Raw genomic sequence first — 13,626 nt, 5'->3', positions numbered from 1 at the left:
AAATCCGACGCAGTCGGTAGGACTCGAACCTACGCTCCCAGAGGGAATCTGATTTCTAGTCAGACGCCTTAACCACTCGGCCACGACTGCTTGTCCAACAGGTGCCCCTCGAATCGTGTAAAACCCAACCGGTTGCGTCTGCGCAGAATGCCGACAGGAAACGTAAAACCGTGCACTGATTACGACAGGGCTACTATCGCTACGAGACGAGCCATTATGGAAGCGTTAAAATCTTCGCCCGGACAGGGACTCGAACCCTGGACCCTTAGGTTAAAAGCCTAATGCTCTACCGACTGAGCTATCCGGGCTTTCGCTTGTTGTGGTTGGAGCGGTTTCAAGCAACGTGATTAAGTGGAAGGTGTGTGTAGGCTTCTGGCGCTACTGGCGACTGCACCGACTACTCACTGACGCTGGTAGCAGCCCAACAGCGGACCAGTGCCTCTTCTCCCTTTATTCCGGTGCTGACAGTAACTGCATCACGTGCCTGCTTTCCCCGATTGCGTTCGGTTGAAGCCAAGGAAGAAAGGCGACCAACGACAGTTCGAAGACCAAAACATGGAGCGTTGTGTGCGCAAATAGTTCCGTTCCGGTACCGGGAATCGAAGCCGGACCTGTTGAGTGAAAGCCAGGTATCCTAGCCACTAGACCACACAGGACTTGCTCTACAGCGGTGAGATTTACTCCGTCTCTTATTGTATTTTGTGCTGAATCTGGACTCAGTGCTGTTCTCTGCTTGCGATCATATCCGCGCCTACAGACCGGCATGGCGCACAGTTCAAAATTGACTGTCCATTGCTGTGTGCATCGCATTTTGTTTGTAACACGGAGGAGAAATATCAAAGTTGTTACGTCGTCATAATTGGAAGTAAACATTTTGACGCTGAGGCGTGGACTCCGTGTGGATAACGGACAACAGTTAAGTTCGTTCCCTAGCAACAGCAACGCAGTCATGATGTACAGAAAATTAAATGCCCCAGGTGAGGATCGAACTCACGACCTTAAGATTATGAGACTTACGCGCTGCCTACTGCGCTACCGAGGCACGCCGGAGACGTCCTCGAAGGAAACTCGCTAAGTCTCACATTTTAGAGAAAGACAGTTTGCGCTTTCTGAAGGATCTATTGTCTTGCTACACGTACGATACTCGGTAAGTCTCACATATTAGAGATAGACAGTTTGCGCTTTCTGAAGAATCTGTTGTCTTGCTACACGTGCTGTCCCGACTCTCTAGATTAAACTGCAGCCGCAGCTATACAGCTATAAGGTCCTGAGGCTGACCCATCTCAAGCGAGCAATCCGCGCGGCAGCATTGTTGCCACAAGAGCAAAATAATGCATCGACCGGGAATCGTGCCGGCATACCTTAAGATTATGAGACTTAGGCGCTGCCTACTGCACTACTGAGTCACAAACCACTCAACTACAGATGCTCGACAAGCTACCCGTGCTTTCCAAGCAGCTGTCGGCAGGGAAACTGGGATTGCCACCCAGCGACGTCGAAAAAGGGGCTAAACTCGCGAAATCCCCCACTACACTGCCTTAAAACGACCGTTCATCACTATCGTGTGAGTAACCTTGCGTCAGCGGCGACGAGTCTTGCCCAAAGACGTAGCGTGCTTGGAGGCGCTGCCCGAATGCGTGTGGATGCACCCTCCTACCTCGTAATGCGCCTGCAGCTCCTATAGCCGTGGGCCGCTGTGGGCGGGCGGGAAGCCGACACAGCGCGGCGTTGCGAGCAGCGGCAGTGCGGTGGTGTTGTACTGTTGAGCATAGTTGCCTTCCAAGCAGTTGATCCGGGTACGATTCCCGGCCACCGCAAGTGGCGCTAATTTTTCCGTATCATTATGTGGGCTCCTGCTGTTAAATTAAGGGTTTTTTTTTTTTTTCGTCGTTGCACCATCCTGTAGTATGTCCCGACTTGTCCCGACTTTGCTCGGCTGACGCGAAAGCTGACGCTTGGAAATCGCCCTTATCTAAAGGACAGGCACTATAAACGGCTGTGAGAGGTGAGGTGTGGCGAGGTACCAAAACGCGATATTTTCTGCTTCTTCTTCCAAAACAAGAAAAGAAAAATCCGACGCAGTCGGTAGAACTCGAACCTACGCTCCCAGAGGGAATCTGATTTCTAGTCAGACGCCTTAACCACTCGGCCACGACTGCTTGTCCAACAGGTGCCCCTCGAATCGTGAAAAACCCAACCGGTTGCGTCTGCGCAGAATGCCGACAGGAAACGTAAAACCGTGCACTGATTACGACAGGGCTACTATCGCTACGAGACGAGCCATTATGGAAGCGTTAAAATCTTCGCCCGGACAGGGACTCGAACCCTGGACCCTTAGGTTAAAAGCCTAATGCTCTACCGACTGAGCTATCCGGGCTTTCGCTTGTTGTGGTTGGAGCGGTTTCAAGCAACGTGATTAAGTGGAAGGTGTGTGTAGGCTTCTGGCGCTACTGGCGACTGCACCGACTACTCACTGACGCTGGTAGCAGCCCAACAGCGGACCAGTGCCTCTTCTCCCTTTATTCCGGTGCTGACAGTAACTGCATCACGTGCCTGCTTTCCCCGATTGCGTTCGGTTGAAGCCAAGGAAGAAGGGCGACCAACGACAGTTCGAAGACCAAAACATGGAGCGTTGTGTGCGCAAATAGTTCCGTTCCGGTACCGGGAATCGAAGCCGGACCTGTTGAGTGAAAGCCAGGTATCCTAGCCACTAGACCACACAGGACTTGCTCTACAGCGGTGAGATTTACTCCGTCTCTTATTGTATTTTGTGCTGAATCTGGACTCAGTGCTGTTCTCTGCTTGCGATCATATCCGCGCCTACAGACCGGCATGGCGCACAGTTCAAAATTGACTGTCCATTGCTGTGTGCATCGCATTTTGTTTGTAACACGGAGGAGAAATATCAAAGTTGTTACGTCGTCATAATTGGAAGTAAGCATTTTGACGCTGAGGCGTGGACTCCGTGTGGATAACGGACAACAGTTAAGTTCGTTCCCTAGCAACAGCAACGCAGTCATGATGTACAGAAAATTAAATGCCCCAGGTGAGGATCGAACTCACGACCTTAAGATTATGAGACTTACGCGCTGCCTACTGCGCTACCGAGGCACGCCGGAGACGTCCTCGAAGGAAACTCGCTAAGTCTCACATTTTAGAGAAAGACAGTTTGCGCTTTCTGAAGGATCTATTGTCTTGCTACACGTACGATACTCGGTAAGTCTCACATATTAGAGATAGACAGTTTGCGCTTTCTGAAGAATCTGTTGTCTTGCTACACGTGCTGTCCCGACTCTCTAGATTAAACTGCAGCCGCAGCTATACAGCTATAAGGTCCTGAGGCTGACCCATCTCAAGCGAGCAATCCGCGCGGCAGCATTGTTGCCACAAGAGCAAAATAATGCATCGACCGGGAATCGTGCCGGCATACCTTAAGATTATGAGACTTAGGCGCTGCCTACTGCACTACTGAGTCACAAACCACTCAACTACAGATGCTCGACAAGCTACCCGTGCTTTCCAAGCAGCTGTCGGCAGGGAAACTGGGATTGCCACCCAGCGACGTCGAAAAAGGGGCTAAACTCGCGAAGTCCCCCACTACACTGCCTTAAAACGACCGTTCATCACTATCGTGTGAGTAACCTTGCGTCAGCGGCGACGAGTCTTGCCCAAAGACGTAGCGTGCTTGGAGGCGCTGCCCGAATGCGTGTGGATGCACCCTCCTACCTCGTAATGCGCCTGCAGCTCCTATAGCCGTGGGCCGCTGTGGGCGGGCGGGAAGCCGACACAGCGCGGCGTTGCGAGCAGCGGCAGTGCGGTGGTGTTGTACTGTTGAGCATAGTTGCCTTCCAAGCAGTTGATCCGGGTACGATTCCCGGCCACCGCAAGTGGCGCTAATTTTTCCGTATCATTATGTGGGCTCCTGCTGTTAAATTAAGGTTTTTTTTTTTTTCGTCGTTGCACCATCCTGTAGTATGTCGCGACTTGTCCCGACTTTGCTCGGCTGACGCGAAAGCTGACGCTTGGAAAACGCCCTTATCTAAAGGACAGGCACTATAAACGGCTGTGAGAGGTGAGGTGTGGCGAGGTACCAAAACGCGATATTTTCTGCTTCTTCTTCCAAAACAAGAAACCTACGCTCCCAGAGGGAATCTGATTTCTAGTCAGACGCCTTAACCACTCGGCCACGACTGCTTGTCCAACAGGTGCCCCTCGAATCGTGAAAAACCCAACCGGTTGCGTCTGCGCAGAATGCCGACAGGAAACGTAAAACCGTGCACTGATTACGACAGGGCTACTATCGCTACGAGACGAGCCATTATGGAAGCGTTAAAATCTTCGCCCGGACAGGGACTCGAACCCTGGACCCTTAGGTTAAAAGCATAATGCTCTACCGACTGAGCTATCCGGGCTTTCGCTTGTTGTGGTTGGAGCGGTTTCAAGCAACGTGATTAAGTGGAAGGTGTGTGTAGGCTTCTGGCGCTACTGGCGACTGCACCGACTACTCACTGACGCTGGTAGCAGCCCAACAGCGGACCAGTGCCTCTTCTCCCTTTATTCCGGTGCTGACAGTAACTGCATCACGTGCCTGCTTTCCCCGATTGCGTTCGGTTGAAGCCAAGGAAGAAGGGCGACCAACGACAGTTCGAAGACCAAAACATGGAGCGTTGTGTGCGCAAATAGTTCCGTTCCGGTACCGGGAATCGAAGCCGGACCTGTTGAGTGAAAGCCAGGTATCCTAGCCACTAGACCACACAGGACTTGCTCTACAGCGGTGAGATTTACTCCGTCTCTTATTGTATTTTGTGCTGAATCTGGACTCAGTGCTGTTCTCTGCTTGCGATCATATCCGCGCCTACAGACCGGCATGGCGCACAGTTCAAAATTGACTGTCCATTGCTGTGTGCATCGCATTTTGTTTGTAACACGGAGGATAAATATCAAAGTTGTTACGTCGTCATAATTGGAAGTAAACATTTTGACGCTGAGGCGTGGACTCCGTGTGGATAACGGACAACAGTTAAGTTCGTTCCCTAGCAACAGCAACGCAGTCATGATGTACAGAAAATTAAATGCCCCAGGTGAGGATCGAACTCACGACCTTAAGATTATGAGACTTACGCGCTGCCTACTGCGCTACCGAGGCACGCCGGAGACGTCCTCGAAGGAAACTCGCTAAGTCTCACATTTTAGAGAAAGACAGTTTGCGCTTTCTAAAGGATCTATTGTCTTGCTACACGTACGAAACTCGGTAAGTCTCACATATTAGAGATAGACAGTTTGCGCTTTCTGAAGAATCTGTTGTCTTGCTACACGTGCTGTCCCGACTCTCTAGATTAAACTGCAGCCGCAGCTATACAGCTATAAGGTCCTGAGGCTGACCCATCTCAAGCGAGCAATCCGCGCGGCAGCATTGTTGCCACAAGAGCAAAATAATGCATCGACCGGGAATCGTGCCGGCATACCTTAAGATTATGAGACTTAGGCGCTGCCTACTGCACTACTGAGTCACAAACCACTCAACTACAGATGCTCGACAAGCTACCCGTGCTTTCCAAGCAGCTGTCGGCAGGGAAACTGGGATTGCCACCCAGCGACGTCGAAAAAGGGGCTAAACTCGCGAAGTCCCCCACTACACTGCCTTAAAACGACCGTTCATCACTATCGTGTGAGTAACCTTGCGTCAGCGGCGACGAGTCTTGCCCAAAGACGTAGCGTGCTTGGAGGCGCTGCCCGAATGCGTGTGGATGCACCCTCCTACCTCGTAATGCGCCTGCAGCTCCTATAGCCGTGGGCCGCTGTGGGCGGGCGGGAAGCCGACACAGCGCGGCGTTGCGAGCAGCGGCAGTGCGGTGGTGTTGTACTGTTGAGCATAGTTGCCTTCCAAGCAGTTGATCCGGGTACGATTCCCGGCCACCGCAAGTGGCGCTAATTTTTCCGTATCATTATGTGGGCTCCTGCTGTTAAATTAAGGTTTTTTTTTTTTTTCGTCGTTGCACCATCCTGTAGTATGTCCCGACTTGTCCCGACTTTGCTCGGCTGACGCGAAAGCTGACGCTTGGAAATCGCCCTTATCTAAAGGACAGGCACTATAAACGGCTGTGAGAGGTGAGGTGTGGCGAGGTACCAAAACGCGATATTTTCTGCTTCTTCTTCCGAAACAAGAAAAGAAAAATCCGACGCAGTCGGTAGGACTCGAACCTACGCTCCCAGAGGGAATCTGATTTCTAGTCAGACGCCTTAACCACTCGGCCACGACTGCTTGTCCAACAGGTGCCCCTCGAATCGTGAAAAACCCAACCGGTTGCGTCTGCGCAGAATGCCGACAGGAAACGTAAAACCGTGCACTGATTACGACAGGGCTACTATCGCTACGAGACGAGCCATTATGGAAGCGTTAAAATCTTCGCCCGGACAGGGACTCGAACCCTGGACCCTTAGGTTAAAAGCATAATGCTCTACCGACTGAGCTATCCGGGCTTTCGCTTGTTGTGGTTGGAGCGGTTTCAAGCAACGTGATTAAGTGGAAGGTGTGTGTAGGCTTCTGGCGCTACTGGCGACTGCACCGACTACTCACTGACGCTGGTAGCAGCCCAACAGCGGACCAGTGCCTCTTCTCCCTTTATTCCGGTGCTGACAGTAACTGCATCACGTGCCTGCTTTCCCCGATTGCGTTCGGTTGAAGCCAAGGAAGAAGGGCGACCAACGACAGTTCGAAGACCAAAACATGGAGCGTTGTGTGCGCAAATAGTTCCGTTCCGGTACCGGGAATCGAAGCCGGACCTGTTGAGTGAAAGCCAGGTATCCTAGCCACTAGACCACACAGGACTTGCTCTACAGCGGTGAGATTTACTCCGTCTCTTATTGTATTTTGTGCTGAATCTGGACTCAGTGCTGTTCTCTGCTTGCGATCATATCCGCGCCTACAGACCGGCATGGCGCACAGTTCAAAATTGACTGTCCATTGCTGTGTGCATCGCATTTTGTTTGTAACACGGAGGAGAAATATCAAAGTTGTTACGTCGTCATAATTGGAAGTAAACATTTTGACGCTGAGGCGTGGACTCCGTGTGGATAACGGACAACAGTTAAGTTCGTTCCCTAGCAACAGCAACGCAGTCATGATGTACAGAAAATTAAATGCCCCAGGTGAGGATCGAACTCACGACCTTAAGATTATGAGACTTACGCGCTGCCTACTGCGCTACCGAGGCACGCCGGAGACGTCCTCGAAGGAAACTCGCTAAGTCTCACATTTTAGAGAAAGACAGTTTGCGCTTTCTGAAGGATCTATTGTCTTGCTACACGTACGAAACTCGGTAAGTCTCACATATTAGAGATAGACAGTTTGCGCTTTCTGAAGAATCTGTTGTCTTGCTACACGTGCTGTCCCGACTCTCTAGATTAAACTGCAGCCGCAGCTATACAGCTATAAGGTCCTGAGGCTGACCCATCTCAAGCGAGCAATCCGCGCGGCAGCATTGTTGCCACAAGAGCAAAATAATGCATCGACCGGGAATCGTGCCGGCATACCTTAAGATTATGAGACTTAGGCGCTGCCTACTGCACTACTGAGTCACAAACCACTCAACTACAGATGCTCGACAAGCTACCCGTGCTTTCCAAGCAGCTGTCGGCAGGGAAACTGGGATTGCCACCCAGCGACGTCGAAAAAGGGGCTAAACTCGCGAAGTCCCCCACTACACTGCCTTAAAACGACCGTTCATCACTATCGTGTGAGTAACCTTGCGTCAGCGGCGACGACTCTTGCCCAAAGACGTAGCGTGCTTGGAGGCGCTGCCCGAATGCGTGTGGATGCACCCTCCTACCTCGTAATGCGCCTGCAGCTCCTATAGCCGTGGGCCGCTGTGGGCGGGCGGGAAGCCGACACAGCGCGGCGTTGCGAGCAGCGGCAGTGCGGTGGTGTTGTACTGTTGAGCATAGTTGCCTTCCAAGCAGTTGATCCGGGTACGATTCCCGGCCACCGCAAGTGGCGCTAATTTTTCCGTATCATTATGTGGGCTCCTGCTGTTAAATTAAGGTTTTTTTTTTTTTTCGTCGTTGCACCATCCTGTAGTATGTCCCGACTTGTCCCGACTTTGCTCGGCTGACGCGAAAGCTGACGCTTGGAAATCGCCCTTATCTAAAGGACAGGCACTATAAACGGCTGTGAGAGGTGAGGTGTGGCGAGGTACCAAAACGCGATATTTTCTGCTTCTTCTTCCGAAACAAGAAAAGAAAAATCCGACGCAGTCGGTAGGACTCGAACCTACGCTCTCAGAGGGAATCTGATTTCTAGTCAGACGCCTTAACCACTCGGCCACGACTGCTTGTCCAACAGGTGCCCCTCGAATCGTGAAAAACCCAACCGGTTGCGTCTGCGCAGAATGCCGACAGGAAACGTAAAACCGTGCACTGATTACGACAGGGCTACTATCGCTACGAGACGAGCCATTATGGAAGCGTTAAAATCTTCGCCCGGACAGGGACTCGAACGCTGGACCCTTAGGTTAAAAGCATAATGCTCTACCGACTGAGCTATCCGGGCTTTCGCTTGTTGTGGTTGGAGCGGTTTCAAGCAACGTGATTAAGTGGAAGGTGTGTGTAGGCTTCTGGCGCTACTGGCGACTGCACCGACTACTCACTGACGCTGGTAGCAGCCCAACAGCGGACCAGTGCCTCTTCTCCCTTTATTCCGGTGCTGACAGTAACTGCATCACGTGCCTGCTTTCCCCGATTGCGTTCGGTTGAAGCCAAGGAAGAAGGGCGACCAACGACAGTTCGAAGACCAAAACATGGAGCGTTGTGTGCGCAAATAGTTCCGTTCCGGTACCGGGAATCGAAGCCGGACCTGTTGAGTGAAAGCCAGGTATCCTAGCCACTAGACCACACAGGACTTGCTCTACAGCGGTGAGATTTACTCCGTCTCTTATTGTATTTTGTGCTGAATCTGGACTCAGTGCTGTTCTCTGCTTGCGATCATATCCGCGCCTACAGACCGGCATGGCGCACAGTTCAAAATTGACTGTCCATTGCTGTGTGCATCGCATTTTGTTTGTAACACGGAGGAGAAATATCAAAGTTGTTACGTCGTCATAATTGGAAGTAAACATTTTGACGCTGAGGCGTGGACTCCGTGTGGATAACGGACAACAGTTAAGTTCGTTCCCTAGCAACAGCAACGCAGTCATGATGTACAGAAAATTAAATGCCCCAGGTGAGGATCGAACTCACGACCTTAAGAGTATGAGACTTACGCGCTGCCTACTGCGCTACCGAGGCACGCCGGAGACGTCCTCGAAGGAAACTCGCTAAGTCTCACATTTTAGAGAAAGACAGTTTGCGCTTTCTGAAGGATCTATTGTCTTGCTACACGTACGAAACTCGGTAAGTCTCACATATTAGAGATAGACAGTTTGCGCTTTCTGAAGAATCTGTTGTCTTGCTACACGTGCTGTCCCGACTCTCTAGATTAAACTGCAGCCGCAGCTATACAGCTATAAGGTCCTGAGGCTGACCCATCTCAAGCGAGCAATCCGCGCGGCAGCATTGTTGCCACAAGAGCAAAATAATGCATCGACCGGGAATCGTGCCGGCATACCTTAAGATTATGAGACTTAGGCGCTGCCTACTGCACTACTGAGTCACAAACCACTCAACTACAGATGCTCGACAAGCTACCCGTGCTTTCCAAGCAGCTGTCGGCAGGGAAACTGGGATTGCCACCCAGCGACGTCGAAAAAGGGGCTAAACTCGCGAAGTCCCCCACTACACTGCCTTAAAACGACCGTTCATCACTATCGTGTGAGTAACCTTGCGTCAGCGGCGACGAGTCTTGCCCAAAGACGTAGCGTGCTTGGAGGCGCTGCCCGAATGCGTGTGGATGCACCCTCCTACCTCGTAATGCGCCTGCAGCTCCTATAGCCGTGGGCCGCTGTGGGCGGGCGGGAAGCCGACACAGCGCGGCGTTGCGAGCAGCGGCAGTGCGGTGGTGTTGTACTGTTGAGCATAGTTGCCTTCCAAGCAGTTGATCCGGGTACGATTCCCGGCCACCGCAAGTGGCGCTAATTTTTCCGTATCATTATGTGGGCTCCTGCTGTTAAATTAAGGTTTTTTTTTTTTTTCGTCGTTGCACCATCCTGTAGTATGTCCCGACTTGTCCCGACTTTGCTCGGCTGACGCGAAAGCTGACGCTTGGAAATCGCCCTTATCTAAAGGACAGGCACTATAAACGGCTGTGAGAGGTGAGGTGTGGCGAGGTACCAAAACGCGATATTTTCTGCTTCTTCTTCCGAAACAAGAAAAGAAAAATCCGACGCAGTCGGTAGGACTCGAACCTACGCTCTCAGAGGGAATCTGATTTCTAGTCAGACGCCTTAACCACTCGGCCACGACTGCTTGTCCAACAGGTGCCCCTCGAATCGTGAAAAACCCAACCGGTTGCGTCTGCGCAGAATGCCGACAGGAAACGTAAAACCGTGCACTGATTACGACAGGGCTACTATCGCTACGAGACGAGCCATTATGGAAGCGTTAAAATCTTCGCCCGGACAGGGACTCGAACCCTGGACCCTTAGGTTAAAAGCATAATGCTCTACCGACTGAGCTATCCGGGCTTTCGCTTGTTGTGGTTGGAGCGGTTTCAAGCAACGTGATTAAGTGGAAGGTGTGTGTAGGCTTCTGGCGCTACTGGCGACTGCACCGACTACTCACTGACGCTGGTAGCAGCCCAACAGCGGACCAGTGCCTCTTCTCCCTTTATTCCGGTGCTGACAGTAACTGCATCACGTGCCTGCTTTCCCCGATTGCGTTCGGTTGAAGCCAAGGAAGAAGGGCGACCAACGACAGTTCGAAGACCAAAACATGGAGCGTTGTGTGCGCAAATAGTTCCGTTCCGGTACCGGGAATCGAAGCCGGACCTGTTGAGTGAAAGCCAGGTATCCTAGCCACTAGACCACACAGGACTTGCTCTACAGCGGTGAGATTTACTCCGTCTCTTATTGTATTTTGTGCTGAATCTGGACTCAGTGCTGTTCTCTGCTTGCGATCATATCCGCGCCTACAGACCGGCATGGCGCACAGTTCAAAATTGACTGTCCATTGCTGTGTGCATCGCATTTTGTTTGTAACACGGAGGAGAAATATCAAAGTTGTTACGTCGTCATAATTGGAAGTAAACATTTTGACGCTGAGGCGTGGACTCCGTGCGGATAACGGACAACAGTTAAGTTCGTTCCCTAGCAACAGCAACGCAGTCATGATGTACAGAAAATTAAATGCCCCAGGTGAGGATCGAACTCACGACCTTAAGATTATGAGACTTACGCGCTGCCTACTGCGCTACCGAGGCACGCCGGAGACGTCCTCGAAGGAAACTCGCTAAGTCTCACATTTTAGAGAAAGACAGTTTGCGCTTTCTGAAGGATCTATTGTCTTGCTACACGTACGAAACTCGGTAAGTCTCACATATTAGAGATAGACAGTTTGCGCTTTCTGAAGAATCTGTTGTCTTGCTACACGTGCTGTCCCGACTCTCTAGATTAAACTGCAGCCGCAGCTATACAGCTATAAGGTCCTGAGGCTGACCCATCTCAAGCGAGCAATCCGCGCGGCAGCATTGTTGCCACAAGAGCAAAATAATGCATCGACCGGGAATCGTGCCGGCATACCTTAAGATTATGAGACTTAGGCGCTGCCTACTGCACTACTGAGTCACAAACCACTCAACTACAGATGCTCGACAAGCTACCCGTGCTTTCCAAGCAGCTGTCGGCAGGGAAACTGGGATTGCCACCCAGCGACGTCGAAAAAGGGGCTAAACTCGCGAAGTCCCCCACTACACTGCCTTAAAACGACCGTTCATCACTATCGTGTGAGTAACCTTGCGTCAGCGGCGACGAGTCTTGCCCAAAGACGTAGCGTGCTTGGAGGCGCTGCCCGAATGCGTGTGGATGCACCCTCCTACCTCGTAATGCGCCTGCAGCTCCTATAGCCGTGGGCCGCTGTGGGCGGGCGGGAAGCCGACACAGCGCGGCGTTGCGAGCAGCGGCAGTGCGGTGGTGTTGTACTGTTGAGCATAGTTGCCTTCCAAGCAGTTGATCCGGGTACGATTCCCGGCCACCGCAAGTGGCGCTAATTTTTCCGTATCATTATGTGGGCTCCTGCTGTTAAATTAAGGTTTTTTTTTTTTTTCGTCGTTGCACCATCCTGTAGTATGTCCCGACTTGTCCCGACTTTGCTCGGCTGACGCGAAAGCTGACGCTTGGAAATCGCCCTTATCTAAAGGACAGGCACTATAAACGGCTGTGAGAGGTGAGGTGTGGCGAGGTACCAAAACGCGATATTTTCTGCTTCTTCTTCCGAAACAAGAAAAGAAAAATCCGACGCAGTCGGTAGGACTCGAACCTACGCTCTCAGAGGGAATCTGATTTCTAGTCAGACGCCTTAACCACTCGGCCACGACTGCTTGTCCAACAGGTGCCCCTCGAATCGTGAAAAACCCAACCGGTTGCGTCTGCGCAGAATGCCGACAGGAAACGTAAAACCGTGCACTGATTACGACAGGGCTACTATCGCTACGAGACGAGCCATTATGGAAGCGTTAAAATCTTCGCCCGGACAGGGACTCGAACCCTGGACCCTTAGGTTAAAAGCATAATGCTCTACCGACTGAGCTATCCGGGCTTTCGCTTGTTGTGGTTGGAGCGGTTTCAAGCAACGTGATTAAGTGGAAGGTGTGTGTAGGCTTCTGGCGCTACTGGCGACTGCACCGACTACTCACTGACGCTGGTAGCAGCCCAACAGCGGACCAGTGCCTCTTCTCCCTTTATTCCGGTGCTGACAGTAACTGCATCACGTGCCTGCTTTCCCCGATTGCGTTCGGTTGAAGCCAAGGAAGAAGGGCGACCAACGACAGTTCGAAGACCAAAACATGGAGCGTTGTGTGCGCAAATAGTTCCGTTCCGGTACCGGGAATCGAAGCCGGACCTGTTGAGTGAAAGCCAGGTATCCTAGCCACTAGACCACACAGGACTTGCTCTACAGCGGTGAGATTTACTCCGTCTCTTATTGTATTTTGTGCTGAATCTGGACTCAGTGCTGTTCTCTGCTTGCGATCATATCCGCGCCTACAGACCGGCATGGCGCACAGTTCAAAATTGACTGTCCATTGCTGTGTGCATCGCATTTTGTTTGTAACACGGAGGAGAAATATCAAAGTTGTTACGTCGTCATAATTGGAAGTAAACATTTTGACGCTGAGGCGTGGACTCCGTGCGGATAACGGACAACAGTTAAGTTCGTTCCCTAGCAACAGCAACGCAGTCATGATGTACAGAAAATTAAATGCCCCAGGTGAGGATCGAACTCACGACCTTAAGATTATGAGACTTACGCGCTGCCTACTGCGCTACCGAGGCACGCCGGAGACGTCCTCGAAGGAAACTCGCTAAGTCTCACATTTTAGAGAAAGACAGTTTGCGCTTTCTGAAGGATCTATTGTCTTGCTACACGTACGAAACTCGGTAAGTCTCACATATTAGAGATAGACAGTTTGCGCTTTCTGAAGAATCTGTTGTCTTGCTACACGTGCTGTCCCGACTCTCTAGATTAAACTGCAGCCGCAGC

General features: G+C 51.6%; 20 non-coding genes across 20 annotated transcripts; all 20 read right to left on the bottom strand.

Moving 5' to 3' along the window:
• Nucleotides 1-8: 8 nt before the first annotated feature.
• Trnas-aga (transfer RNA serine (anticodon AGA)) lies at nt 9-90 on the bottom strand. The gene has a single exon. It is a non-coding gene; the product is annotated as a tRNA-Ser (tRNA).
• A 145-nt stretch (nt 91-235) lies between these two features.
• Trnak-uuu (transfer RNA lysine (anticodon UUU)) lies at nt 236-308 on the bottom strand. The gene has a single exon. It is a non-coding gene; the product is annotated as a tRNA-Lys (tRNA).
• A 661-nt stretch (nt 309-969) lies between these two features.
• On the bottom strand, nt 970-1,042 carry Trnam-cau (transfer RNA methionine (anticodon CAU)). The gene has a single exon. It is a non-coding gene; the product is annotated as a tRNA-Met (tRNA).
• A 1,035-nt stretch (nt 1,043-2,077) lies between these two features.
• Trnas-aga (transfer RNA serine (anticodon AGA)) lies at nt 2,078-2,159 on the bottom strand. Its single transcript has one exon. It is a non-coding gene; the product is annotated as a tRNA-Ser (tRNA).
• A 145-nt stretch (nt 2,160-2,304) lies between these two features.
• Nucleotides 2,305-2,377, bottom strand: Trnak-uuu (transfer RNA lysine (anticodon UUU)). The gene has a single exon. It is a non-coding gene; the product is annotated as a tRNA-Lys (tRNA).
• Nucleotides 2,378-3,038: 661 nt separating this feature from the next.
• On the bottom strand, nt 3,039-3,111 carry Trnam-cau (transfer RNA methionine (anticodon CAU)). Its single transcript has one exon. It is a non-coding gene; the product is annotated as a tRNA-Met (tRNA).
• Nucleotides 3,112-4,339: 1,228 nt separating this feature from the next.
• Trnak-uuu (transfer RNA lysine (anticodon UUU)) lies at nt 4,340-4,412 on the bottom strand. Its single transcript has one exon. It is a non-coding gene; the product is annotated as a tRNA-Lys (tRNA).
• A 661-nt stretch (nt 4,413-5,073) lies between these two features.
• Nucleotides 5,074-5,146, bottom strand: Trnam-cau (transfer RNA methionine (anticodon CAU)). The gene has a single exon. It is a non-coding gene; the product is annotated as a tRNA-Met (tRNA).
• Nucleotides 5,147-6,180: 1,034 nt separating this feature from the next.
• Nucleotides 6,181-6,262, bottom strand: Trnas-aga (transfer RNA serine (anticodon AGA)). Its single transcript has one exon. It is a non-coding gene; the product is annotated as a tRNA-Ser (tRNA).
• A 145-nt stretch (nt 6,263-6,407) lies between these two features.
• Nucleotides 6,408-6,480, bottom strand: Trnak-uuu (transfer RNA lysine (anticodon UUU)). Its single transcript has one exon. It is a non-coding gene; the product is annotated as a tRNA-Lys (tRNA).
• A 661-nt stretch (nt 6,481-7,141) lies between these two features.
• Trnam-cau (transfer RNA methionine (anticodon CAU)) lies at nt 7,142-7,214 on the bottom strand. The gene has a single exon. It is a non-coding gene; the product is annotated as a tRNA-Met (tRNA).
• A 1,034-nt stretch (nt 7,215-8,248) lies between these two features.
• Nucleotides 8,249-8,330, bottom strand: Trnas-aga (transfer RNA serine (anticodon AGA)). Its single transcript has one exon. It is a non-coding gene; the product is annotated as a tRNA-Ser (tRNA).
• A 145-nt stretch (nt 8,331-8,475) lies between these two features.
• Nucleotides 8,476-8,548, bottom strand: Trnak-uuu (transfer RNA lysine (anticodon UUU)). Its single transcript has one exon. It is a non-coding gene; the product is annotated as a tRNA-Lys (tRNA).
• Nucleotides 8,549-9,209: 661 nt separating this feature from the next.
• On the bottom strand, nt 9,210-9,282 carry Trnam-cau (transfer RNA methionine (anticodon CAU)). The gene has a single exon. It is a non-coding gene; the product is annotated as a tRNA-Met (tRNA).
• Nucleotides 9,283-10,316: 1,034 nt separating this feature from the next.
• Nucleotides 10,317-10,398, bottom strand: Trnas-aga (transfer RNA serine (anticodon AGA)). The gene has a single exon. It is a non-coding gene; the product is annotated as a tRNA-Ser (tRNA).
• Nucleotides 10,399-10,543: 145 nt separating this feature from the next.
• Nucleotides 10,544-10,616, bottom strand: Trnak-uuu (transfer RNA lysine (anticodon UUU)). The gene has a single exon. It is a non-coding gene; the product is annotated as a tRNA-Lys (tRNA).
• A 661-nt stretch (nt 10,617-11,277) lies between these two features.
• Nucleotides 11,278-11,350, bottom strand: Trnam-cau (transfer RNA methionine (anticodon CAU)). Its single transcript has one exon. It is a non-coding gene; the product is annotated as a tRNA-Met (tRNA).
• A 1,034-nt stretch (nt 11,351-12,384) lies between these two features.
• On the bottom strand, nt 12,385-12,466 carry Trnas-aga (transfer RNA serine (anticodon AGA)). The gene has a single exon. It is a non-coding gene; the product is annotated as a tRNA-Ser (tRNA).
• A 145-nt stretch (nt 12,467-12,611) lies between these two features.
• Trnak-uuu (transfer RNA lysine (anticodon UUU)) lies at nt 12,612-12,684 on the bottom strand. The gene has a single exon. It is a non-coding gene; the product is annotated as a tRNA-Lys (tRNA).
• Nucleotides 12,685-13,345: 661 nt separating this feature from the next.
• On the bottom strand, nt 13,346-13,418 carry Trnam-cau (transfer RNA methionine (anticodon CAU)). The gene has a single exon. It is a non-coding gene; the product is annotated as a tRNA-Met (tRNA).
• Nucleotides 13,419-13,626: the final 208 nt, after the last annotated feature.

This window comes from Schistocerca gregaria, unplaced genomic scaffold (genome assembly GCF_023897955.1).
Source record: "Schistocerca gregaria isolate iqSchGreg1 unplaced genomic scaffold, iqSchGreg1.2 ptg000359l, whole genome shotgun sequence".
NCBI classification, from domain to species: domain Eukaryota; kingdom Metazoa; phylum Arthropoda; class Insecta; order Orthoptera; family Acrididae; genus Schistocerca; species Schistocerca gregaria.
This window is presented reverse-complemented; position numbering and strand designations above follow the sequence as displayed.